At 53.3% G+C, this 25,681-nt stretch overlaps 1 long non-coding RNA gene across 1 annotated transcript; it reads left to right on the forward strand.

The window, feature by feature from the left end:
• Nucleotides 1-4,313: 4,313 nt before the first annotated feature.
• On the forward strand, nt 4,314-5,465 carry LOC146766482 (uncharacterized). The gene is made up of 2 exons (XR_014957556.1): nt 4,314-4,391; nt 4,495-5,465. It is a non-coding gene; the product is annotated as an uncharacterized LOC146766482 (long non-coding RNA).
• Nucleotides 5,466-25,681: the final 20,216 nt, after the last annotated feature.

The following is a 25,681-nucleotide window of genomic DNA, read 5'->3' on the forward strand; positions in this document are numbered from 1 at the left end:
TGAGACCTTCCAATGTCACAATGGACCTTTGGCTCCCTGGGGTCTCGCCATATCACAATGGTCCCTTGGTCCCATGACACCCCAAAGAGTCATAATGGTCTCCATGGTTCCCTGAGGCCCTGTGGTGTCACAATGGTCCCTCGGTCCCACAGGCCCCACATTTGTGGGGGGAGGGGGGGGGGTCATGACCCCAAACTTTGGGGACTGGGAGGATTGATCCTAAAATTTGGGGTTTAGGGGGGTTTGACACCTCTGGGTTTGGGAGTTTTTGATCCCAAACTTTGGGAACTGGGGGAGCTTGACACCCCAGGGTTTGGGATCTTGTTTTTTTTTTTTCCCAAGATTTGGGAATCAGGGGGTTTCATCCCCAAATGTTTGGGTCAGGGTGGTTGGCAAACCAGGTGTTTCAACCCCCAGGATTTGGGGTTTGGGGGTTTAGACCCAAAAATTTGGAAACTTGGGGGGTTGACCAACTGATTTTGGGGGATTTAACCTCAAAGTGGGGGAGATCAGGGGGATTTGACACCCCAGGGTTTGGGATTGGGGGGGATTGATCCCAAAGTTTGGGAATTGAGGGGTTTGACCCCAAACTTTGACGAGGAGGAGGGTTGGACAACCCAGATATTTCAAACCCCAGGAGTCGGGTCTTGGGGGTTTTAACCCCAAACTTTGGGGGATGGGGGTGTTTGACACATCAGGATTTGGGATTTGGGGTATTTAACCCCAGACTTTGGGAATTGGGGGTGTTGGACACCCCAAATATTTTGAACCCCAGGATTTCGGGTCAAGAGGATTTAACACCATCTTTTGGGAACTGGGGAGTGTTTGACACCCCAGGATCTGGGATTTGGGGGGTTTGGGGCAGGGGGGAGGTTGACATCCCAGAGTTTGGGTTTGGGGCTGTTTGACCTCCCCCCTCCCAGTGTTGGGATTTGGGGTGTTTGACCCCAGTGTTTGACCCCCCGGGTTTGGGGTCGGGGTTGGGATAGGAGCCATTCCCTGGAAACAGCGGTGGGATCGGGATCGAGAACAGGAACGGGAATGGGATCGGGATCCGGAGTGGGAGTGTAATGGGGTTGGGAATGAGATCGGGATCGGGAACTGGCCCGGGAACGGGAACAGAAATGGGAATGGGATCGGGAACAGGATCAGGGAACGGGATTGGGATCGGGAAGGGGAGAGACCCTGACTCAATAATGGAGCCCACCCCCAGGGAGCGATCCTGCCCCAGTCCCGGAATGGACCCAGCCCCTCAATCCCGGACCCCTCCCCAATCCCAGCCCCTCCGCAGCCGCTGACCGGACCCTCCCTCAATCCCAGCCCGCCCCAATCCGGATCGGAGCCATTCCCGGACCGGACCCTTCAATCCCTTCTTGGGGCGGCTCCTGCCGCTTCCAGCCCATTTTTGGGACTTCCAAGCGGCTCCGGGGACCCTCCCCATTTTGGGGTGTTGGGGTGGCCCCAAGGCCGCCCCGGGGGCCGAGGGGGGATGGAAACCCCCAAACCCGGGGGGCTCCTGGGGGTCCCCAGTTCCTCCCGGCCCCGCCCCGAAGCAGATCCTGGCCAATCAGAGCGCGCGGCGTTGATGACGATTCAGTTCCCGGGCAGGAACTCGGCGCTGGTCCTGCCTGGCGATTTTCAGCCAATCAGCGCCCGGGATGGCTCTGACTCATCAGTTGCCAGGCAGAGCCCAGCGCCTCTCCCAGCACCGGCCAATCTAAACATACAATCGAACACACCTTATAAAACAATTCATACTACAAATATACTAAACACGAAACCAAACACCACTATAATGTCTCATACAATTTAACCAAACAATAAACTTTAAAAACACCCTTAAACACTCTAAAAAAATTTAAATAGTTTTAAAAAATATAATTGCAGATGGGTGGTTTTATATGAATGTTGGTTTTTGGATTGTTTGGGCCAGCTGATTTTAAAAAAATGATTTTTATAGGAATTTAATCAGCTGAGAAGGAGCCACTCTACAAACAGAACTGACTGAAAATGAAGGGGACATAAATCAGTAACTCTGAAAGTTTTCTTTGCTATCAAATACATCCCACCACTCCAAACTGGGATCCCACTTCTCCCAATCTCCTCCCAACCCCATCTCACCCTGGCAGCTGTGGAATCAAGTGAGCTTTCTGTGGGATTGAGTTTTTTTGAGGTCAGAACATGGAATTTGAGGTGGGATTGTGCCTTTATAGGTAAAAATTCAGTTGTTTTTAGTGGGATTGAGTGGTTTTGTGGTGACAAATTCATCCCTCTTGGCTTTTGGAGTGCAAAGAGATGGAGAACACTGCCCAAAATTCCCCCAGAACCCACAAATCCTCCAGAAGTTGAGTTCATGGTGTTCAGGGAGCGTGCAGCTGCGGGTGCCAGGAACAAACAAGATGGGGCTTGGTTTCACAAAGCTCCAGAATCCATTTCTTACCCCCAAAAGACAGGGCAAAGGCAGGGCTGTAGGGTTTTTAGAGAACCTGGCAGAGGGGCAGGGCAAGGGAGAAGCCTGTGAAGAGCAGGTTTGGCATCCACCTGGACCTGCAGGAACCAACCCAAGCACCTGCAGCAGCGTGTGTTACCCCCCTTTGGACAGAGGGGTGAGCAGAACCATCTCTGTCCATCTGTGAGCCCCAAAGCTCTCTGTGGGAGCTGTGAATTAAAAGGCCTTTACACACTCACTTTTCACATCTTCCCTGTCTGCTGTGTTTCAACTCTTGGCAAGATTTGCCTCCTGCTTACTGGGAGCTGCTGTGGCCCAGGGCCAGCACAGAGCTGGGCTGGGAGGGCCAGGCAGTGTGGTGGAGAGTCTTGGCTGATCTTGGTGTGTGCCAGGCCTCAGAAAAGGCTTGGAAGGTTTGCCTGCCAAGGTGTCCTGCTCACTGGCTCTCCCTGTGCATCTTGGAGAGCACAAGGGAGGCATTTCTGGCAGCTGGGCATCAGCAGGCCTTCCAATGGGGGCGTGTTGTGGAGCGAGCCCAGCTGAGGTACCCTGAGAGGAGCCCAGGGCTCCTTGCTCCTCTCTGCTGGCCCGTGAGCGTCTGTCTGCTCTCGGGATGGCCCTGGCTGTGTCAGGGCTGCTGCGTGGGCACGAGACAGCCGGTCCTGTCCCGCTGGGTCCCAGCAGTGTCTGGCAGCCGTCCTGCATCCACGTCAGGATGCTGGCCAAGAGAGGCCCTGGGAGCTGAGGCAGCTGATTTTAAGCTTTTGCAGGTGCCAACAGGTCAAGGCCAACAGTGTTCCCTCAGGATACAGCATTCCTGAGGGGCTTCCCCAGAGGTGCCTGATGCCACCCACTCCTTGTGGCAGCAGTTGCTTTCCTGTGGAAGGTTCTACCTTCCCCAAGAGCACAGAGGGAGCTGGAGAAAGAGCTTGCCAGGCTGCTCTCCATGCTTTACCAGGAGCCCTGGGAGAGCGGAGTAGTCCCAGCTGAGCGCAGATGTGCCAATGGAAGAGCCGTGCCAATGGAAGGCTCGGTGGGAAGGATGATCCAGGATCCATAGGCCTGGCAGCCTGAGCTTGCTGCCGGGGAAGGCCTTGGAGCAGATCCTCCTGAGTGCCATCCCACGGCACGTGCAGGGAACCAGGGCATCTGTGGGAAGGTGGGAAAGGGACAGGGACAAGGACAGGGACAGGGACAGGGACAGGGACAGTGACAGGGACCGGGACAGGGACAGGGACAGCTGGGGGTCCTGGCGGGATGTTGAGGGCTTCTGTGTGGTGTTTGCAGGCTGTTGGTGTTGAAGGTGTGTTGGAGAATGAGTTGTCTGGGAGGTGAGAGGTCTAGGCTGGAATTTGAGTCTGTTTGAAGGCAGCATCTGTGGTTTGGCACAGCTTTGCTTATAGGGCCCAGAAAGAATATCTGTGACTGCTTTTGTTCATGGTCCTGATTCTGCTGCAGGGAACAAGAGGGGAGAGCTGTACTCTAATGGCCACTTAGATCTCTATCCCGGGGCAGGGTTAACCATTTTGCCATCTACTCATTGTTGCCAGCAGTTGCTCCAGGTGTTCCTGCCAACAGCCCCTGCAGGCAGGAGCACAGCCCCCAGTGCCCCAGGGCTTTGGCTCCCTCTGGCACAGAAGCCCCCGGGTGCAAAGGTCTCTGGGGCAGGAGATGGCACCAGCCCTGCCAGGGCTTCGGGGGTGGCAGGTCTGCCTGGGCAGGTGTCGTGGTTTGACACGGAAAGATAATTTTTTTCGGAAGGAAGAGGTCAATTTAAATATTGACCAATTGAAAATAGACACGCCTCTGAGAACACAGAGGGGTTGAAAGCAAAATTCCCAGGGGAACTCGCTCTTTTTGGTTTCGGTCAGCGTGCAGTGCAGACCTTCCCCCGCCCAGCCACGAGCTGGGTGGGGGAGGGGAAGCCCATGGCCTGAGAAAAGTAGGCCGAAAGCCCCAAGGGTGGTGAAAGGACTGGAACCAGGCTGGCCCTTGCAGATGGAAGGGTGGAAGAAATCTGGGATGTCTCCATTTCCCTCCCCCAGAGTTCCTCTCCCGAGAGGGAGAGAGAAAGCCGCAAGGAAGGAGGAGCGGGGGGAGCTGCAAGGTGCCCAGTTGTGTGGGAGTTGCTGGATGTCCGGGCATCGAGCCATCCTGGGAGTTCGGACTTTTAACCCTTTCTTGAAGAAATGAAAGCTTTGTGAATTTTCCTTTCCCCTCCTCGGTTTGAAAGAGAGGAAGAGAGACACCTTGGACCCTGGGATGGGATGTTGGAAGGAAGAATTCTAGATGGGAGGGGGACAAAGAGTGGCTTTTGGCTGGACTTTTCCATGTTAGCCACAACCTGAACCAAATCTTCTCCTTCAAGAGAGACTGTGTTTTGGGAAGATGCCAGTGAGTCAAGAGACCTGCTTCAGCTGAAAAAAAGACAAAAGTGGAGTGAACAGAAAAAAGGTTAGGGGGTTTGTGGTGGCGCCCCCTTGCCCTGGAAAGGAAAAGAGAAGAGAAGAGAAAAAGATCTCTGTTCTTGAGCCCTCGGCCCCAGGGGAAAATGGGGGGGGACTGTGGTCCCAAACAATGAAAAACTGAACTGTTGTTTTCTCCCCTCTTGGCAGGGCATCCTTAAAAGGAAAAATCCTAAAGGCAGTAACCATCCATGCATTGGTAGTAAGAGCACTGTGCATGGAAAGGAGAAGGGTCACCATGGCAAACTTTTTTCTCCGGGCGGTGCCATGTGTGACATGGAAACACAAGATGTAGAGCTGTGTTTCTTGGGGGGTCTGTGGCACAGGAGAGACTCTGTTCCCTCGATGAACTGAGTATCGATTGCTTGGAGGGTAGAAACCTGATTGAGGTCCAGATTGTGTCTCACTGTGGTTTGTTAGAGTTGGGTGGTGGGGGGAGGAATGTTTTGCAAGGTTTTCATTTGATCTTTGTGTGATTTTTTTCCCCCCTTCTTTAGTTTTCTCTTTTCTTTAGTAGTAATAGTTTAATAAAATTTTTTTCCTGTTATTAAGCTTGAGCCTGCTTTGCTCTATTCTAGATTCCACTTCACAGCATTCAAAATAAGGATCACATTTTCATAGAAGCACTGGCATTGTGCCAGTGTCAAACCATGACATTTGGTTCCCTGACCGGGAAAAGATAAGATAAGATAAGATGATAAGATAAGATAAGATAAGATAAGATAAGATAAGATAGTGATAAGGTGAATGTTGTGAAATGGGATCAGGAGGAATAAGAGCAAAGCATATGTTGGGTTTTGAGATGAATTGGGGTGGAGATTTAGTGTAAGTTGCTGTTTTATGTAGAATGTGTTGAATGTAATTTTGATAATGATTTTTTTTTTGTAGTCTGTGTTCTCAGAGGCGAAGGGTGGAATGTCATGGTCTGACACGGAAAGATAATTTTTTCCGGAAGGAAGAGGTCAATTTAAATATTGACCAATTGAAAATAGACACGCCTCTGAGAACACAGAGGGGTTGAAAGCAAAATTCCCAGGGGAACTCGCTCTTTTTGGTTCCGGTCAGCGTGCAGTGCAGACCTTCCCCCGCCCAGCCACGAGCTGGGTGGGGGAGGGGAAGCCCATGGCCTGAGAAAAGTAGGCCGAAAGCCCCAAGGGTGGTGAAAGGACTGGAACCAGGCTGGCCCCTGCAGATGGAAGGGTGGAAGAAATCTGGGATGTCTCCATTTCCCCCCCCCAGAGTTCCTCTCCCGAGAGGGAGAGAGAAAGCCGCAAGGAAGGAGGAGCGGGGGGAGCTGCAAGGTGCCCAGTTGTGTGGGAGTTGCTGGATGTCCGGGCATCGAGCCATCCTGGGAGTTCGGACTTTTAACCCTTTCTTGAAGAAATGAAAGCTTTGTGAATTTTCCTTTCCCCTCCTCGGTTTGAAAGAGAGGAAGAGAGACACCTTGGACCCTGGGATGGGATGTTGGAAGGAAGAATTCTAGATGGGAGGGGGACAAAGAGTGGCTTTTGGCTGGACTTTTCCATGTTAGCCACAACCTGAACCAAATCTTCTCCTTCAAGAGAGACTGTGTTTTGGGAAGATGCCAGTGAGTCAAGAGACCTGCTTCAGCTGAAAAAAAGACAAAAGTGGAGTGAACAGAAAAAAGGTTAGGGGGTTTGTGGTGGCGCCCCCTTGCCCTGGAAAGGAAAAGAGAAGAGAAGAGAAAAAGATCTCTGTTCTTGAGCCCTCGGCCCCAGGGGAAAATGGGGGGGGACTGTGGTCCCAAACAATGAAAAACTGAACTGTTGTTTTCTCCCCTCTTGGCAGGGCATCCTTAAAAGGAAAAATCCTAAAGGCAGTAACCATCCATGCATTGGTAGTAAGAGCACTGTACATAGAAAGGAGAAGGGTCACCATGGCAAACTTTTTTCTCCGGGCGGTGCCATGTGTGACATGGAAACACAAGATGTAGAGCTGTGTTTCTTGGGGGGTCTGTGGCACAGGAGAGACTCTGTTCCCTCGATGAACTGAGTATCAGTTGCTTGGAGGGTAAAAACCTGATTGAGGTCCAGATTGTGTCTCACTGTGGTTTGTTAGAGTTGGGTGGTGGGGAGAGGAATGTTTTGCAAGGTTTTCATTTGATCTTTGTGTAATTTTTTTCCCCCCTTCTTTAGTTTTCTCTTTTCTTTAGTAGTAATAGTTTAATAAAATTTTTTTCCTGTTATTAAGCTTGAGCCTGCTTTACTCTATTCTAAATTCCACTTCACAGCATTCAAAATAAAGATCACATTTTCATAGAAGCACTGGCATTGTGCCAGTGTCAAACCATGACAGCAGGGACTCTGCCTCACCTGCTGGTGCCAGCGCTCCCCGGGCCCCAGGGCTCAGAGCAGCATTCCTGCCCTGGCCCACAGTTCCTTGTCCGTGTCACACTTGCGGGTTTGGGATGGCCACGAGCCGGGATGTGTCCCGAGGAGGCCGTGGCAGCTTCTGTGGAAGACCCTGTGCCCTTCCCAGCGTGGCTGCGTCGGCAGCCCTGGGGGCTCCTTCTGCTGCCCTGAGCCTGCAGAGCAGGGCAGCGTTTGCTGATGGTCTGAGCCCTTCCTAAAGATCCTGCTGGGCTGTCTCAGACACTTGAGGCCAGGGATTCCTTCCAACCTGGACCACTTTGGGTGGGCAGGGGGCAGCCCCAGTGCAGGGGCAGTATTTCCAAGGGCCCTTTGTGACACATGCAGCATGGAATGGAGCCCGGTGTCCAAGGGCCCTTGCTGACACGGTGCAGCATGGAATGGAGCTGGGTTTCCAAGGGCCCTTTGTGACACATGCTGGCATAGGAGCTGGAAGTGGCAAGAGCACGCCACAGTGCACAGAGCAGGCAAAGGGACAGGACGGGACAGAGCGGTGCTGTGAGGAGCCCCCGCACAGCGCGCTCGTTCCTGCCCTACCCGGAGCTTTTCTGAGGCATTATTCCTGCAGCTGACCTCGAGGCCAGACCACAGGACTCAGTAACCTGCGGCCTTCCGAGACTTCAATTCTGCAGGTGCCCTTGAGGGCAGAGCGTGGGACTTGGTAGCCCAGAGTTTTCCAAGGCATCTCTCTTGAGGGTAGCCAGAAATCCGGTCAGTGACATGGGGCAGGGAGCCCTGAGAGTGCCCAAGCTGACCTGGATGGAGGAGGAAGAAGGCGACCCTGCAGCTGCCCCAGCACAGGAAACTGAAGAGGTGGTGCTGTTCCATCCACCACAGGAGGGTGAGTGGCAGAGCCAGGCTGCAAGGCCGGTGCCTTCAGCCAGCTTGGCCCAATCCCATCCCATCCCATCCCATCCCATCCCATCCCATCCCATCCCGTCACATCCCATCCTCTGGTGACATGTCCATGGACAGGACGGAAGAGCGGCCCGGGCAGTGTTGCCTTCATGGGAGGCAACGGCGACCTGGTTGCAAGGAACAGCACGGCAGCCAGTCTTCCCTGGTCCACTCGGGCTAACGACACATGCAGGACACCAATGTGGTGGACGGTTGAAAAGCGTTTATTATCTTATCTCATGGGTTTAAATAGTCTTGGGGGACTCTGCTACGTCAGGGGGGGTTGGCAGGGTCTCTAGGGTTAGTCAGGAGTGGAAAACTACTGGGTTAGGTGTGGTTACATTCTTTGGGGTAATGAATAACATGTTGCAGGGTGAGAGGGGGATGGGGCTCTTTCTTTCCATCACATCCCGAAATCTTCCGTTCGCCTGTCCCTATCTACTACAGGTCAGACACCCTGCAGTGCCCGTGCTACATGCCCTGGGGCATCCCGGGTCTGTCCCTGCCTCGGCAGAGCAGGGCTGGGCTGTGTTCTCCGGCCTCTCCCGCAGCCCCTCAGCTCGGGCTGCGCTCGCTCTTTGCCAGGTGCAGCCGTGCAGCGCACACGAGAGCAGGAACGCACCCGTGGCCGCTTCCGCAGAACAGCACAGGTACCTGCAGCCATCCCCACCTGGGCTGGGCCTGCTGGCACTGCTCAGCTCAGCAACACACCTGCAGCACTCCATGGCTTCTTGCCCTTCTCCTACAGCTCGTTTGCAAATTCATCAAGAGAATTTGGCAGGAAGAGACCAGCGCCATGGGCCCTGGGCTCAGAGCCTACTCAGAGCTCCTCGGACATGAGACCAGTGCCGCCCTGCTGGATTTGCTTGTGCAGAGGGGTGTTTCCAGAGCAGAGCAAGTAGGCAGCTGTGGCCAGGCTTCAATTGCCCCATGAGTCACACGGCTTCCCAAGCCACAGTGCTGGGCCCTGTGAGCCTTTGAGGCCATCGCAGTGCGGCGGGAAGGGAAGCACTTCTCTGGGGACCCTGGGAACGCTGTTCCCTCTGGCAGCTTTCCAAGTCTCCCTGTGCCTTCTCCAGGTGCCTGCCATGGTGAGGTACATCCACCAGTGGCTCATGGCCAATGATTCTGCAGAGCACAGGCTGGACAACGCCCTGCTGTATCTCACAGAAGCGCAGCCAAATGACACAGTAATGACACTCCTGCGTGTGGCCCCATCCTGTGACAGGTACGGGGCCCACCTGCCCAGAGGGCTCAGGGCTCAACCCAACCCATCGCCCTGCACAGCCTGTGCCAGGTGTCTGACCCACAGAGAGTCCCAGGGCCCTCTGGCTGCTCCCTCTGCCAGCCCTGGCACGTCAGCCCCCGAGCCTCCTGCCATGCTCCCTCGCTGCCCCACAGGGGCCTGTCCCCACAGGGCTGGGCTGCCTGGCTGCTGCTGGAGAGGGGCAGTGGGCAAAGGCAGAGCCGTTGGTCAACCCAGGCCCCTAGAGATGCCCAGGCCACGGTGCTGTGTCTGAGATCCCCTGAGACAGATCTCTAACCCCACAGAGCTGCCATGGCCATGTGGAAGACCATCATGTGCACGCCCTGGACTGCAGAGCTGGCACAGCAGATACTCCTGGATGTGCTGGGGAGCTGGCCAGAGCACAGCACGTGCACCTCCGATGGGGACAAAATGGGTGTCTTTGTCCTGGCTGTGAGTTTCTGCCAGTGGACTTTGCTGGCCCCAAGGCCACCTCTCCAGCAGTTCTCCATCCTCCCTCCCCCACAGCGTCTCCCTGCCTCAGGCACTGGGCTGAAAGCTGGCCTAGGGACAGCTGCAGGGCCACCAGGCCCGCTGCTCCCGCTGTGGCTCTCTGGGCCTCTCCGTCCCATGCTCGGGCTCTGCCACACAAACACCTCGGCACTGAGCGCTGTCTCAGGGAGCTTTGTCCTTTGCAGGCAACTGTGGTGATATGGAAGATCCTCCAGGAGCCCTGTGTCCCAGATATAGTGATGGAGCATTTCCCACAGTTATTTTTGCATCTGCTCTTCCAAGTGTTCTTCAGCACCAAAGAGATGCCAGAGGCGGTTGATACCTTCTGGAAGGGATGCCACGAAGGACACGGCCTTGCCACCAGCCCCAGATAGTGCTCCATCCCAGTCCTTCTGTCCCTGACACACAGCCAGGGCAGGAGCCAGTGTTCCCAGTGTGACCCGGGCTTTGCTCTGCACTCAGGTTTGCAGTGAGGACCCTGAAGTCCCTGCTGTGCCGAATAGACTATGAGGATGTGGTGGTGGCCATGGAACGCAAGCGTGGTTGGGACATGCTGCTCTGTTCTGACACCCACATTTATGCCGTGGGTCTGCAGGCTAGATGAGACCCCCTTCTCCCCACTGCTCTCGGCATTTCTGCTCTGTGTCTGGGGTATCCCACTCAGTCCCCGTGGCTGTGGGCCAGAGGGACGAGGGACGGCCAAGCAGACTGGGAAAGGCTGGGAGAGGAGGGTGCCCAGTAGCAGCCACATCTCAAAGGGCCCAAGTCCCCCTGCAGGGTGGGGGGTAAAGACAAGAACTGCATCAGTCTGTCCTGGGAGGGGCTTCCCCCCACCCTGGCTCAGGGTCTTAGTGTCGTAGGAGCAGGCCCCCAGACGGGTAATCATTATCACTGACTCCAGGTATTGCAGAAGTCTGATCAATAATTAACTTTATTAGGAAACCCATTGTTCTTATAGATAGTTATGATATAGGTAGATTTAATTGGTTTTCTAGTCTAAACACTATCACCATTAGTTAATTAAGAAAGTACCCTTTGTTAGACAAATCTCCGTAACATATTCCATATGTTCATAAAACCAGGTGCAGCATGTTAAGATAAGAATGATTTTCATTCTTTCCTCTGATCTTCTCAGACTTTCTCAGGCGATGCCTGGGAAGGTTGTCTGTTTCTCTCTGAGGCCAGAGAGCTGCTGCCACATCTTAGTGCCATTTTCCGCCTTCCAGGGTGATGCGCAATGAATCCACCTGCTTGTGCAAAAGCATCTCATGCTGTCTCCTTGAGTTTCTCAGCAAAGAGATGCCATACTGGAACTTCCCTGCCCTGGCATTCCTTGTGGAGGTGAGTCTGAAGGCCGGCACTGCCTCCCAGCTCTCTGCCCTCTCGTAGCCGCAGCTGCCTGGGACGGTGCCCACGCCCTGCGCTGCTGCCTGGTCCCCGCCCTGTGCGGTTCTGGGCTCCTGCCGGCCGGGTCCCCTGTCACTGCCCTGTGCCTTTCAGGTCCTGCATTGCCTGGACTTGAGCGCATGCAGTGACAGCATCATGGATCTCTTGTCGAGACACTTGCTGAGTGAGCACACAGAGATGCGCCGCCAGGTTCTGAGGGCCCTCCTCTTGCTCAGGGATAATCCCTCGCTGGTAAGGAGGGGCAGCAGCTGAAGCCGTGCAGGCAGCGTGGGGCTGGGGAACGCAGTCGCTGGAACTTGGCTGGGCTTCAGGCACTGGGGCAGCCGCTCCCAGCTCTCCTGCCTCCCACTTCAGCTGCCCGAGTGCTGCGGGACAGGCCTTTGGCCTCTGGGCCCTGTGGCAGCAGGGTGGCCTTTCACACACCTTTGCTCCGCACAGGCCAAAAGAATGTGGAGCCTGACTGAGGCCTCGCACTGCTCACCAAGGATCCTTGGATGGTGAGAAGCGGGCAGTGGCTGAAGCTGCGCTGGGCAAAGCAGCCCCTTGGTCTGTCAGGGCTTCAGGAGCTGAGGCAGCTGCTCCCAGCTCTCCTGCCTCACCTGCCCCAGTGCTTTGGGAAAGGCCTTCGGCCTCTCTGTGATGTCACACGGACATCTCTGTGATGTCACACTGAAACTGTGAGGTCACATAGCTGTTTGTGATGTCACAGTGACAGCTATGTGATGTCACAAAGCCCTCTGTGATGTCCCACAAACATTTCTGTGATATCATACAACTTCCTGTGATGTCACACTGACATCTCTGTTATGTCACACAGCTCTCTGTGATTTCACAGGGACATCTTTCTGATGTCACAATATCTCTTGTGATGTACACAGACAACTCTGTGACGCCACAAAGCTCTATGTGATCGCTGTGCTCTCACACATCCTCCTCTGATGTCACAGAGACATTTTTGTGATGTCACACTGACATCTCTCTAATGTCAGACAGCTCTCTGTGATGTCACACGGACATCTCTGTGATGTCATACAACTCTCTTTGATGTCACACTGATATGTCTGTGACGTCACACAGCTCTTTGTGACGTCACACTGAGATCTCTGTGATATCACACAACCTCCTGTGATGTCACACAATCAACTCTGTGATGTCACACATCTTTTTGTGAGGTCACACAGACACACAACTCTCTTTGATGTCACACTGACATTTCTGTGATGTCACACAACTGTCTTTAATGTCACATAGCTCTCTGTGATGTCACACAGCTTTTTGTGATGTCACATGGACATCTCTGTGATGTCACACTGCTCTCTGTCTTGTCACAAGATCATCTTTGTCATGTCACACAATCTCCACTTGATGTCACAAAGACATCTGTGTGAGGTCACTCTGACATCTCTGTGATGTCACACAGCTCTCTGTGATGCCACACGGTCAGCTCAGTGATATCATACAACCTCCTATGATGTCACAATGACATCTCTATGATGTCACACTGAAACCTTTGTGACGTGGCACAGCTCTCTGTGATTTCACACTAACCCTGTGATGTCACAAAGCTCTCTGTGAGGTCACACTGACATCTCTGTTATGTCACACAACTTCCTGTGATGTCACAGAGACATATCTGTGAGGTCACACTGACATATCTGTGATGTCACATAGCTCTCTGTGACATCACATGGACATCTCTGTGATGTCACACAGCCTCCTGTGATGTCACATGAACATCTCTGTGATGTCAAGATGACATCTCTGTGATGTCACACTGACATCTCTGTGATGTCACACAGCTCTCTGTGATGTCACATTGACTTCCCTGTGATTTCACACACTCTGTGATGTCATAATGACATCTCTGTGGTGTCATACCACTCTCTGTGATGTCACATGGACACCTTTGTGATGTCACACAACCTCCTGTGATGTCACAGAGACATTTCTGTCATGTCACATGGAGATCTCTATGATGTCACACAGCTCTTTGTGATGTCACACAGATATCTGTGATGTCACATGGACATCTCTGTGATGTCACATTGACTCACTGTGATGTCACAAAACTCTCTGTGATGTCACACGGTCATCTCTGTTATGTCACACTGATATCTCAGTGATGTCACTCAACCTCCGGTGATGTCACACAGTCATCTCTGTGATGTCACACAGTATTTTGTGATGTCACACAGACATCTCTCTGATGTCACACAACTCTCTTTGATGTCACACTGACATTTCTGTGATGTCACACAACTCTCTTTAAAGTCACACAGCTCTCTGTGGTGTCACACAACTTTTTGTGATGTCACACGGACATCTCTGTGATGTAACACTGGCATATCCGTGATGTTGCACAAAATACTGTGATATTACATTGGCATCCCTTTGATGTCACACAGCTCTCTGTCATGTCACGCGGTCACATCTGTGATGTCACACTGACATTTCTGTGATGTCACACAATTTTTTGTGATGTCACATGGACATCTCTTTGATGTCACACAACTCTCTGTCATGTCACACTGTTCTCTGTCATGCCACAAGGTCATCTTTGTGATGTCACACAAGCTCCACTTGATGTCACCTAGACATCTCTGTGATGTCACTCTGACATCCCTGTGATGTCACACAGCTCTCTGTGATGTCACATTGACATCTCTGTGATGTCACAATGATATGTCTGTGATGTCACACAGACAGCTGTCTGTGATGTCACACTTACATCTCTGTGATGTCATGCAAGCTCCTGTGATGTCACAGAGACATCTCTGTGATTTCACACAGCTCTCTGTGATGTGACACTGACATCTCAATGATACCATGAAGCTCTCTGTGGTGTCACACGGTCATCTCTGTGATGTCACACTGACATGTCTGTGATGTGACACTGACAGCACAGCCTGGAGCAGAGCCCGCGTGGCCTCGGGCTGCAGCAGCGGGCAGGGGCACAGCTGCCAGCCCGCACACCGAGCACCGCGCTCAGGGGCTGCTCCAGGCTGGGGTTGCAGCTTCCCGGCCCTCCTTACCAGGATCTCAATGAACCTCCACAGTTTCTCCTTCTTTACAGGTTTTTCAAGGTCTCTCCTATTCAGGAATTTGGCCAAACAAAGCAGGGTTTCCTGAGAAGACTGGAGAGCAATAGAGACACGGAAATGGCCCCACAGCCCAGGGCCCAGGATCAGCATCCCTGTGCCAGGGCCAGGAGGAGGCTGCAGCCCGCAAGGCGCCAGGGCAGGAGGCAGCCGAGCCCCCTCCCAGGGGAACAGCAGCAGCCCAGGTGTCCTCACCTCTGCCACACACTGATTCTCCTCATGGCAGTGGAAGAAGAGTGGCAGCAGGCTCTTACACACTTGTGTCATCAGGGGCTTTTTTCCTTCTTCTGCTACAGCAGACAGCAAGGTACGAAAGACAGACATGGAGAGCTGCTGCACGTGGCTATCATCCTGTGGAACAGGAAGGAAACAAGACCTTGGCATCAGCTGATTCTGGCCCACGTTGGTGCAGGCCTGCATCTCCACAGGGCACCAAGTGTCTGGGCAGCAGCCAGTGGCCATGGCTGAGGGCACAGAGCCTTACGTGGTCAAAGAGTGGCAGGAGCACCTTAGCCAGCTGCAGGGTGATGAGGCTGGGTATTGGGGCGTCATTGTCCAGGAACAAATCACTAACTAGAACAATGGCCATCCTGACCACATCACTATCATTTTCCTGCAGGAGCTCTCCGAGGCTTTCGGTCAGGCTCCACATTCTTTTGGCCTGTGCGGAGCAAAGGTGTGTGAAAGGCCACCCTGCTGCCACAGGGCCCAGAGGCCAAAGGCCTGTCCCGCGGCACTCGGGCAGCTGAAGTGGGAGGCAGGAGAGCTGGGAGCGGCTGCCCCAGTGCCTGAAGCCCAGCCAAGTTCCAGCGACTGCGTTCCACAGCCCCACGCTGCCTGCACGGCTTCAGCTGCTGCCCCCTCCTTACCAGCGAGGGATTATCCCTGAGCAAGAGGAGGGCCCTCAGAACCTGGCGGCGCATCTCTGTGTGCTCACTCAGCAAGTGCCTCGACAAGAGATCCATGATGCTGTCACTGCATGCGCTCAAGTCCAGGCAATGCAGGACCTGAAAGGCACAGGGCAGTGACAGGGGACCCGGCCGGCAGGAGCCCAGAACCGCACAGGGCGGGGACCAGGCAGCAGCGCAGGGCGTGGGCACCATCCCAGGCAGCTGCGGCTACGAGAGGGCAGAGAGCTGGGAGGCAGCGCTGGCCTTCAGACTCACCTCCACAAGGAATGCCAGGGCAGGGAAGTTCCAGTATGGCATCTCTTTGCTGAGCAACTCAAGGAGACATCATGAGATGCTTTTGCACAAGCAGATGGATTCATTGTGCATCTCTCTGCAAGGAGGAAAATGGCACTAAGATGTGGCAGCAGCTCTCTGGCCTCAGAGAGAAACAGACAACTTTCCCAGGCATTGCCTGAGAAAGTCTGAGAAGATCAGAGGAAAGAAAGAAAAAACATTCTTATCTTAACATGCTGCACCTGGTTTTATGAACATATGGAATATGTTACGGAGATTTGTCTAACAAAGGGTACTTTCTTAATTAACTAATGGTGATAGTGTTTAGACTAGAAAACCAATTAAATCTACCTATATCATAACTATCTATAAGAACAATGGGTTTCCTAATAAAGTTAATTATTGATCAGACTTCTGCAATACATGGAGTCAGTGATAATGATTACCCGGCTGGGGGCCCGCTCCTATGACACTAAGACCCTGAGCCGGGGGGGGAAGCCCCTCCCAGGACAGACTGACACAGTTCTTGTCTTTACCCCCCACCCTGCAGGGGGACCTGGGCCCTTTGAGATGTGGCTGCTACTGGGCACCCTCCTCTCCCAGCCTTTCCCAGTCTGCTTGGCCATCCCTCGTGCCTCTGGCCCACAGCCACGGGGACTGAGTGGGATACCCAGACACAGAGCACAAATGCTGGGAGCAATGGGGAGAAGGGGGTCTCACCTGGCCAGCAGACCCACGGCATAAATGTGGGTGTCAGCACAGAGCAGCGTGTCCTAGCCACGCTTGCGTTCCATTGACAACACCACATCCTCATAGTCCATTTGGCACAGCAGGGACTTCAGGGTCCTCACTGCAAACCTGAGTGCAGAGCAAAGCCCGGGTCACACTGGGAACACTGGCTCCTGCCCTGGCCGTGTGGCAGGGACAGAAGGACTGGGATGGAGCACTATTTGGGGCTAGTGGCAAGGCCGTGTTCTTCCTGGAATCCCTTCCAGAAGGTATCGACCTCCTCTGGCATCTCTTTGGTTCTGAAGAGCACTTGGAAGAGCAGATGCACAAATAACTGTGGGAAATGCTCCACCACTATATCTGGGACACAGGACTCCTGGAGGATCTTCCATATCACCACAGTTGCCTGCAAAGGACACAGCCCCCTGAGACAGGGCTCAGTGCCGAGGTGTTTGTGTGGCAGGGCCCGAGCACGGGAGGGAGAGGCCCAGAGAGACACAGGGGGAGCACCGGGCCTGGTGGCCCTGGAGCTGCCCCGAGGCCAGGTTTTAGCCCAGCGCCTGAGGCAGGGAGATGCAGTGGGGGAAGGAGGATGGAGAGCTGCTGGACAGGTGACCTTGGGGCCAGCAAAGGCCACTGGCAGAAACTCACAGCCAGGACAAAGACACCCATTTTGTCCCCATCGGAGGTGCACGTGCTGTGCTCTGGCCAGCTCCCCAGCACATCCAGGAGTATCTGCTGTGCCAGCTCTGCAGTCCAGGGCGTGCACATGATGGTCTTCCACATGGCCATGGCAGCTCTGTGGGTTAGAGCTCTGTCTCAGGGGATCTCAGACACACACCGTGGCCTGGGCATCTCTAGAGGCCCGGGTTGACTGCCGGCTCTGCCTTTGCCCACTGCCCCTCTCCAGCAGCAGCCAGGCAGCCCAGCCCTGTGGGGACAGGCCCCTGTGGGGCAGCAAGGGAGCATGGCAGCAGGCTCGGGGGCTGATATGCCAGGGCTGGGAAAGGGAGCAGCCAGAGGGCCCTGGGACTCTCTGTGGGTCAGACACCTGGCACAGGCTGTGCAGGGCGATGGGTTGGGTTGAGCCCTGAGCCCTCTGGGCAGGTGGGCCCCGTACCTGTCACAGGATGGGGCCACACGCAGGAGTGTCATTACTGCGTCATTTGGCTGCGCTTCTGTGAGATACAGCAGGGCGTTGTCCAGCCTGTGCTCTGCAGAATCATTGGCCGTGAGCCACTGGTGGATGTATCTCACCATGCCGGGCACCTGGAGAAGGCACAGGGAGACTTGGAAAGCTGCCAGAGGGAGCAGTGTTCCCTGTGTCCCCAGAGAAGTGTTTCCCTTCCCACCACAATGTGATGGCCTCAAAGGCTCACAGGGGCCAGCACTGTGGCTTGGGAAGCCGTGTGAATCATGGGGGAATTGAAGCCTGGCCACATCTGCTTACTTGCTCTGCTCTGGGAACACCACTCTGCACAAGCAAATCCAGCAGGGTGGCACTGGTCTCATGTCCGAGGAGCTCTGAGTAGGCTCTGAGCCCAGGGCCCATGGCGCCGGTCTCTTCCTGCCGAATTCTCTTGATGAATTTGCAAACGAGCTTTGGAGAAGGTCAAGAAGCCATGGAGTGCTGCAGGCGTGCTTCTGGGCTGAGCAGTGCCAGCAGGCCCAGCCCAGGTGGGGATGGCTGCAGGTACCTGCGCTGTTCTGCGGAAGCGGCCACGGGTGCGTTCCTGCTCTCGTGTGCGCTGCACGGCTGCACCTGGCAAAGAGCGAGCGCAGCCCGAGCTGAGGGGCTGCGGGAGAGGCCGGAGAACACAGCCCAGCCCTGCTCTGCCGAGGCAGGGACAGACCCGGGATGCCCCAGGGCATGTAGCACGGGCACTGCGGGGTGTCTGCCCAGGCCCTCTTCTGTCCTGTCTATGGACACGTCCCCAGGGGATGGGATGGGATGGGATGGGATGGGATGGGATGGGATGGGATGGGATGGGATGGGATGGGATGGGATGGGATGGGACCAAGCTTTCTGTGTCCAAGTGGCCTGGCTCTGCCACTCACCCTTCTGCCGTGGCTGGAACTGCTTCACTTCTTCAGGCTGCTGTGCTGGGGCAGCTCCAGGGCCTTCTTTCTTTTCCTTGCCCCAGGCCACCCTGGGCACAGTTGTAGGTCTGTGCTCTACGTCACTACCTGGATTCATGGCTACTTGTAGGAGAAGGTGGCTCGGAAAAGGTCCAAGTCAGCAAGTCCTGCACTCTGCTCTTGGGGGCTCCAGCCACAAGGACAGGAGACTCCTGTCAAGGATGGTGCAAAGCAAATGCCACAGTCTGCCCTCGAGGGCAGCTGCAGAAGAGATGCCTTGGGAAGGCCAAGGGTCACAAATGCTCTGCTCTGCCCACGACATCACCTGCAGGAGTAACGCCTCGGGAAAGCCTCGGAGTCAGCCAGGAACAAGTGGCTGTGCGAGGGCTCTCACAGCACCACTCTGTCCTGTCCTGTCCCGTCGCGTGCACCGAGCACTGTGGTGTGGCCTTGTCACTACCAACACCTATGCCACTGCGTGTCACAAAGGGCCCTTGGAATCCCTGCCCCGTTCCATTCCACGGTGACCATGCTGCACCGTGTCACCAAGGGCCCTTGGATCCCCTGTCCCGTTCCATTCCACGGTGACCATGCTGCACCGTGTCACCAAGGGCCCTTGGATCCCCTGTCCCGTTCCATTCCACGGTGACCATGCTGCACCGTGTCACCAAGGGCCCTTGGATCCCCTGTCCCGTTCCATTCCATGGTGACCATGCTGCACCGTGTCACCAAGGGCCCTTGCACGCACTGCCACCTGCCCTGGGGCCACCCCCAGCCCCCCAGAGTGGCCCAGGGTGGAAGGAATGCCTTGCCCCAGGTGTGTCAGACAGCCCAACAGGATCTTTAGGAAGGGCTCAGCCCATCAGCAAACGCTGCCCTGCTCTGCGGGCTCAGAGCAGCAGGAGCCCCCGCAGCTGCCGACGCAGCCGCGGCGGGAAGGGCACGGGGCCTCCACAGAAGCTGGCACGGCCTCCTCGGGACACGTCCCACATGGTGGCCATCCTAAGCACGGCCGTGGGACACAGACCAGGAACGTGTGGGCCAGGGCAGGAATGCTGCTCTGAGCCCTGGGGCCCGGGCAGCGCTGACAGCAGCAGGTGAGGCACAGTCCCTGCCCAAGCAGAGTTCCCCCGAGCCCTGGCAGCACCGGTGCCCGTCTCCTGCCCAGAAACCTGTGCCCCAAAAGGGCTTCTCTGCCAGAGGGCAGCCAAAGCTGGTGTGCACTGGGGGCTGTGCTCCGTCCTACAGGGGCTGTGGGTAGCAGCACCTGGAGCAACTGGGGGCAACATTTGGTGCGTGTCAGATGTTGTTGCTCCTTCCTGGGATGATTTTTTCATGGAGGGGATTAGCAGCAGCACAGAAACACCAACAGCTACTGAACTTCACAGGACAAAGAGACTCCACCGAAACACTGCCATGTTTCCTTGTGCTTTTGTGTCTTTCTTGCACTCTGAAAGAAGAAGAATTGGCCCAAGCCCTGCTATTCAAATCTCCAGCTGCTGTGTGTCTGCCTGTGGCAGCTCCCTGCAAACACAACTGGCTGCCTGCTCAGCTGGGCAATGGACGGCCACAAACAGGGAGGGCCCTGGTGAACATCTCTTTGGTCTCATGGGGCAGCGAGGGCACAGGAGACAAAGACTGCTCCTCCCGAGTTCATGGGGCAACAGAGAGATTTTATTTCCCAAGCTCCCCCTTACACAGGGCATTTGAAAGACCAGGCCTGGAAGCTCTCATTGGTTTGAGCTCCATGCCCCTTCAGGTTCTGGCCCGTGAGGTGCCTGCAGTTTTGGGAGATATTTGATTGGTCAAGACCCCTGTCAATCATGGGAACACCTCACCCTCCTTTTCTTTATAAAATTCTGTTTATTGTTCTCTGTCACCCATCTGCAAGGGCCCTTTGCCAACATGGTGACAGAGGACAGCGTGCATCTAATTTACACTGGAGCTGCAGCATTCCCCTCCAGGAACTGTTAGGGGAGAACTCAGGCCACAGGCATAATGCTTCTTGGTTACAAATTCAACTTATCTCTAAAAGCAGAAGGCTATTTAACCCTGAGCCCATTTAACACTTAGAGAAAAACCCAATTTTAAAAAACAACCTTTAAGCACTTGATCCCTTGGGGGAAAACCAAACTTCCAGAAAACAATCTGTAAACAGAAAAACTGTTTGCAAACTTGAGAAGTAATTTGTAAACAAATCAAATCCATCTATGAACTGTCCATGAGGCAGGTGATCATTTGTAATGCTGTCTGTGGTTTCCAGTGTCCATATTTTAGGCAGCTGTATTGTACTGTTGTAGGATTTATTGTAAAACATGAGAACAGACTCAGAGGGGAGGAGGGTGTACCCTCAATCCAACCCCTTTCCCCTTTTTTCTTTGTATAAAAATAATAATAGGAACAGAACATGGACTTTGAATACTATTAACTTATGCAACGTTTCATCCACATTTACTGAAAATATTTGCCTTTACCAGCCAGGTTCAGGGCGAAGAACTTGATTGGGAGATGTTTTGATCAGGGCAAGGAACTTGGTTGGGAGACATTTTCTGTATTTCTATTTTTTCTAGTGCAAACCATATACTTTTTTCCCTTTGTTAGAAGTTAGAAATTTTGTTATTGACTTTAATAGCTGACTTTTCACTTTTAAAATGATGACAAGTGGCAGAATGTCAGTGAAAATCTCTGCAACTGCAATTTGCTTATGATAAATCAATGTTCTATGTGTACCTCAATGGATATTCTTGGAATCATACCAGTTTATCTTGAAGCAATGCAAGAATAATTACTCGAATATTAAGAAAAGACATATAATGCACATACTAGGACTTCTTTAGGACAATGATTTACTAAAATATGAATATCAATCTAATATCAATATCCAACTGAGATGGACAAAAACTCTCTACGGGTTTAAAGTTAGAAAGTGTATGTTTATTGAGACAGCCGGGCAGTACCTGGGATAATTCCCTAATGCACACTGCAAAAATCACAGGTATTACAAAGCTTTTCTATTTACAGAAGTCTTGAATACACAACATATGAATGCATATTCATATCCCTGTCACTTCCTCTGATCCACTTCACATGCTAATTGGCAAAAAGGCAATTAAGCATGTGTAGTTCTGTTCCCTGAAATGAGTCAGGGGTCCTTTTTGGGGAGGGGTCTCCAAAATGAGGAAGTAAAATAAGTCTTCCTCGTTCTGACCTTTCTGCCTTTCCCATGCACACGTGACAAATGAATCCTTGCCGTTTTTCCTGTGCTTATTGGATTCCTAAACTATGGGAAGTCTGCAACTGTTTTTGTGTCCCTGAAATCTGTTGATCACATTCTGTTTCACATGATAAGCACAGCTACCCAAGCATAAAGCTGGCAAGCAATGAGTTAATAGATCCTGGATATCTTATCTAAGATCCAGCTACTGTTAACTATGAACAAAGCCGATTTATCTACTTCCGATAAGTCAGCAACATCTAATTTAACTATCATCTTAACTTTCCTAAAATTCTTAATTCTTCAAAATTAATGACTCACCGGGATTGGGGACAGGGAATGGGAATGGGGACAGGGAATGGGGAATGGGAATGGAGACAGGGACTGGGAGTGGTGACAGAGACAGGGAATGGGGACAGGGACCAGGAATGGGGACAGGGAATAGGACTGGGACAGGGACAGGGACAGGGAATACGGTACAAAGATAAAGAATGGGGTCCGGATTGGGATGGGAGCAGGATGGGAACGGGACAGGGGTGACACAGGAACAGGCAGGGGCAAGGGGAGTATGGAAGGGGAGTAAGGAGTTGGGCAGCCGCTGCAGGTGGGCGAGGCGTTGGGATGGGGGCACATGGGGACAGTTCCAGGGCAGGAGGTCCTTGACCAGCTGCCCAGAACCTCCACCAGGGTCTCCCAGGGCAACTGGAGCCGCTCAGCCTGGGGTGCCCAAAGCCCTGAGCAACTCCCAGGTCCCTCCCAGGAACCCCCAAGTCCTTCAAACCCAGCATCCCCCATATCCCCTGCAAGACCCCCCCCTCCATGTCCCTATCCTTGTCTTAGCTCAACATCTTTATTTTTGCCTGCTTTTAAGAGTTTTGAAAGGGCAAAGAGAAATGAAAAGAAAATCCAGGCCACGGGGAGCCAGGAGGATGTGGAGCCCCTCCAGCTGGGTGTCTTCCCAACATGGATCAGCAGCACCACAGGTCACCAGGGCTCTGCCCACCGGGGCTCACTGGGGATCATCCAGCACGGATCCTCCCATGGGGGATGGAGCTGGAGAAGCACACGGAGCTCTTCCCACACTGGGGCACTCGCAGGGCTGCCCTTCGTGGTGCCTCTGCTGGTTTGGGGTCAAGGCTGAGCCGTGTCATGAGCTCTTCCCACACCTGGGACACTTGTGGGGCCTGGGACATCACCAGGAGTGGAGCTGGGATGTGTCCTGGTGCCTGGGACATCATCAGGAGCGGGGCTGGGATGTGCCCTGGTGCCTTGGACATCACCAGGAGCAGGGCTGGGATGTGCCCTGGTGCCTGGGACATCACCAGGAGCGGGGCTGGGATGTGCCCTGGTGCCTGGGACATCACCAGGAGCGGGGCTGGGATGTGCCCTGGTGCCTGGGACATCACCAGGAGCGGGGCTGGGATGTGCTCTGGTGCCTGGGACATCACCAGGAGCGGGGCTGGCTCTGATGCTCTCCGGTGCCTGGGACATGACAAGGGGCGGTGCTGGCTGGGGTTTGTTTGGTGCCTGTGCAATCCCAAGGGCAGTGTCACAGCGGGGCAGCTCTCAGTGTCCCCAGCAGGTCACAGTGTCCAGGGCAGCCCGTGCCAGCGGTCACTGCGCACACGGGGCAGGCTGGGCTGGACAGGGGACGGGGCAGAAACGCTGCCCCGGGACTGGGGTCTCCCCCTGCCTCTGGGGTCCAGCCCCTGCTGGGAGCGCCTTGGGCAGGGCACGGGGCTGCTGCTGGGCCAGGGGGACAGGCCGTGCCCCCTGTCCCCTGCTGCTGGGCCAGGGGGACAGGCCGTGCCCCCTGTCCCCTGCTGCTGGGCCAGGGGTGTTATGGACAAATTCAATTGGGGAGGCTAATTATAGATAAATCAATTAACAAGAATTTATTAAGCAAGTGGTATTAAGCAAAAGAACAGGTCTGGGTGGCCAGGGAGCCTCTGCTCTGCCACGGCGCACCTTCCCCCTTCACCTTTTTTTTTTTATAGTCCCTTTTTATTTCCTGTTGACGCATTTTCTCTCGATGCACTCTGCGTCGGTGCAATTGGTTCCTGGGGGGTCTTTTGTTCTGCCCTTGGTGGTCATAGGAATGAAGGCTCCTCATCTTCCTTGCAGATTGTCCTTGGCCTAAAAGTTAACTTGTATATAATTAGTTACACAGTCTTCTATGCTAATTGCACTCCCTACTCAGTTCAGATTCTTATCTCCTATATCGCTCGTTTTGATGAGCAAAACAATTTTTATTTATTACAATTCCCCCTTTTTCTCTTTACCAATTTGTTCATTAAAACGCTTTAACTCTTGGTAGCTTAAGACCAGGGTTTCATCTACTTCTAAGTCCCTGGGCAATGTTTCCTACCTATCTCTAATAAGTGTTAGATGAGCTGCCTCTAATCTTCCTTTTACAATGTCTATGATTTTATTAACAATGTAAGGTCTGAAAGTTAAACTTAGTAACAACAATATTACGGGACCTGCAATCTCCCTTATACAGAATTTCTCCTTGAGTGCCATACCCCGGAGTTTTGCACCCCTCAGGGTACCATGAGACATTTAAACATTTACCTGGATGGGTGACAGCCAAGGCGGTTGCTATGGTTTCACAGCCCCAATACCCACACAGATATTCCCCGGGATAATGACAATATCCCCTCCAAGGATTGGAACTAGGACGCCAATAGGTAGCCCGGAGTTCAGGTTTACTCCATCTCCACATAGAGTCTGCCAAGTCTTTGTTAGTAACAAAAAAAATGGGAGCTACAGTGGTGGCATTATGCTTAACAACTTTCCCTTGGTCTATTTTGATCAGAGTCCAATTAAATGGCTGGTGTGCATAGTCCCCTTGACCAGGCCAGGTACAACATATAACTAATATGCACAGAATTTGCCAGCAAGGGTGGAGTCCAAACTGCCCCAGGATTTGATTATCATTACCTCCCCATTCCCAGTGTTTGTTTTGACATGTTATTGCCGGGCTCACCTTTACCCCTGGGAGATCAGTATCCTTGAGGCAGTTCTTGAAATACTTTGAATTGTCCCAGTCTGAGGGCTCTTTCCTCCACCGCTTCTCATCCCTCTGCCTCTCTCGCCGACTCGGTTGCTCTGAGCCGCAAGGCGCACCATCTTCTCAGCAGCAAGGATATTCTTCAGGAGGACCCTTACTCTGTTTTTGTTGCCTCTTTTTGAATGATCCCCAGCTTTTATCCTTCACTTGTGATGAGTCACACTGAATCCCAGGTAAAGTTTTCTGGTAATTCCCTTTTATAATTTGAACAATTAGGGGAATTGGAGTGGAAACAACAATTTTCAGGCCTAGCCCCCTTAGTAAACACCTCCCACCACTCTTGGGATTCCCTTGGTACGGTCCCGTCCTCTTCTCCAATCCTTAGGACTGACTCTGTCAGTTCTCTTTCTAACTGATAACACCTTTACAAATACCCCTAGGAGGAGTGCCTCTGTAACTATGAACCCATCACCGTTCCTGGCAAATTTTACAAATAGAGCATACAAAAGGGTAACAATCACTATCCTTATTTGCACAATATACTCTAAAATCATTAGTTATAGGATATCCATAGTCCAATGTCTCACTCTACCAGCTGTTTCGTACAATTTTTACTGAGTCCACTCAGTCCATTTAAATGTGACCTTAAGATCCCCGGGCTGGCTGGTTATTCTCCAGGGCTCTTCGGCAGCAGCAGGAATGATCCCTTTATTTGGCTCGCATGGGTCCACCCCTCCTCGGCGGTTCTGACTGCAGTTTCTGTAGTGAGTAAAACAACATAAGGGGCTTCCCAATTTGGGGTAAGTGAGGTTTCTTTCCCGGTTTTTATTAACACCTTATCACCTGGATTTATATTATGGATTGCTAGGTCTAAAGGAGGTTATTGCACTAGTAACCCAGCTCTTCTAAGCCCTTCCTGAGCCTTCACAAGTTGCATGACATATTGGTTAATTTGTTGATTACTTATTTCAGGTTGATCTATAGGAGAATCCATGTC

The sequence above is a fragment of the Lonchura striata genome, chromosome 10 (assembly GCF_050655825.1).
Source record: "Lonchura striata isolate lonStrDom1 chromosome 10, ASM5065582v1, whole genome shotgun sequence".
NCBI classification, from domain to species: Eukaryota; Metazoa; Chordata; class Aves; order Passeriformes; family Estrildidae; genus Lonchura; species Lonchura striata.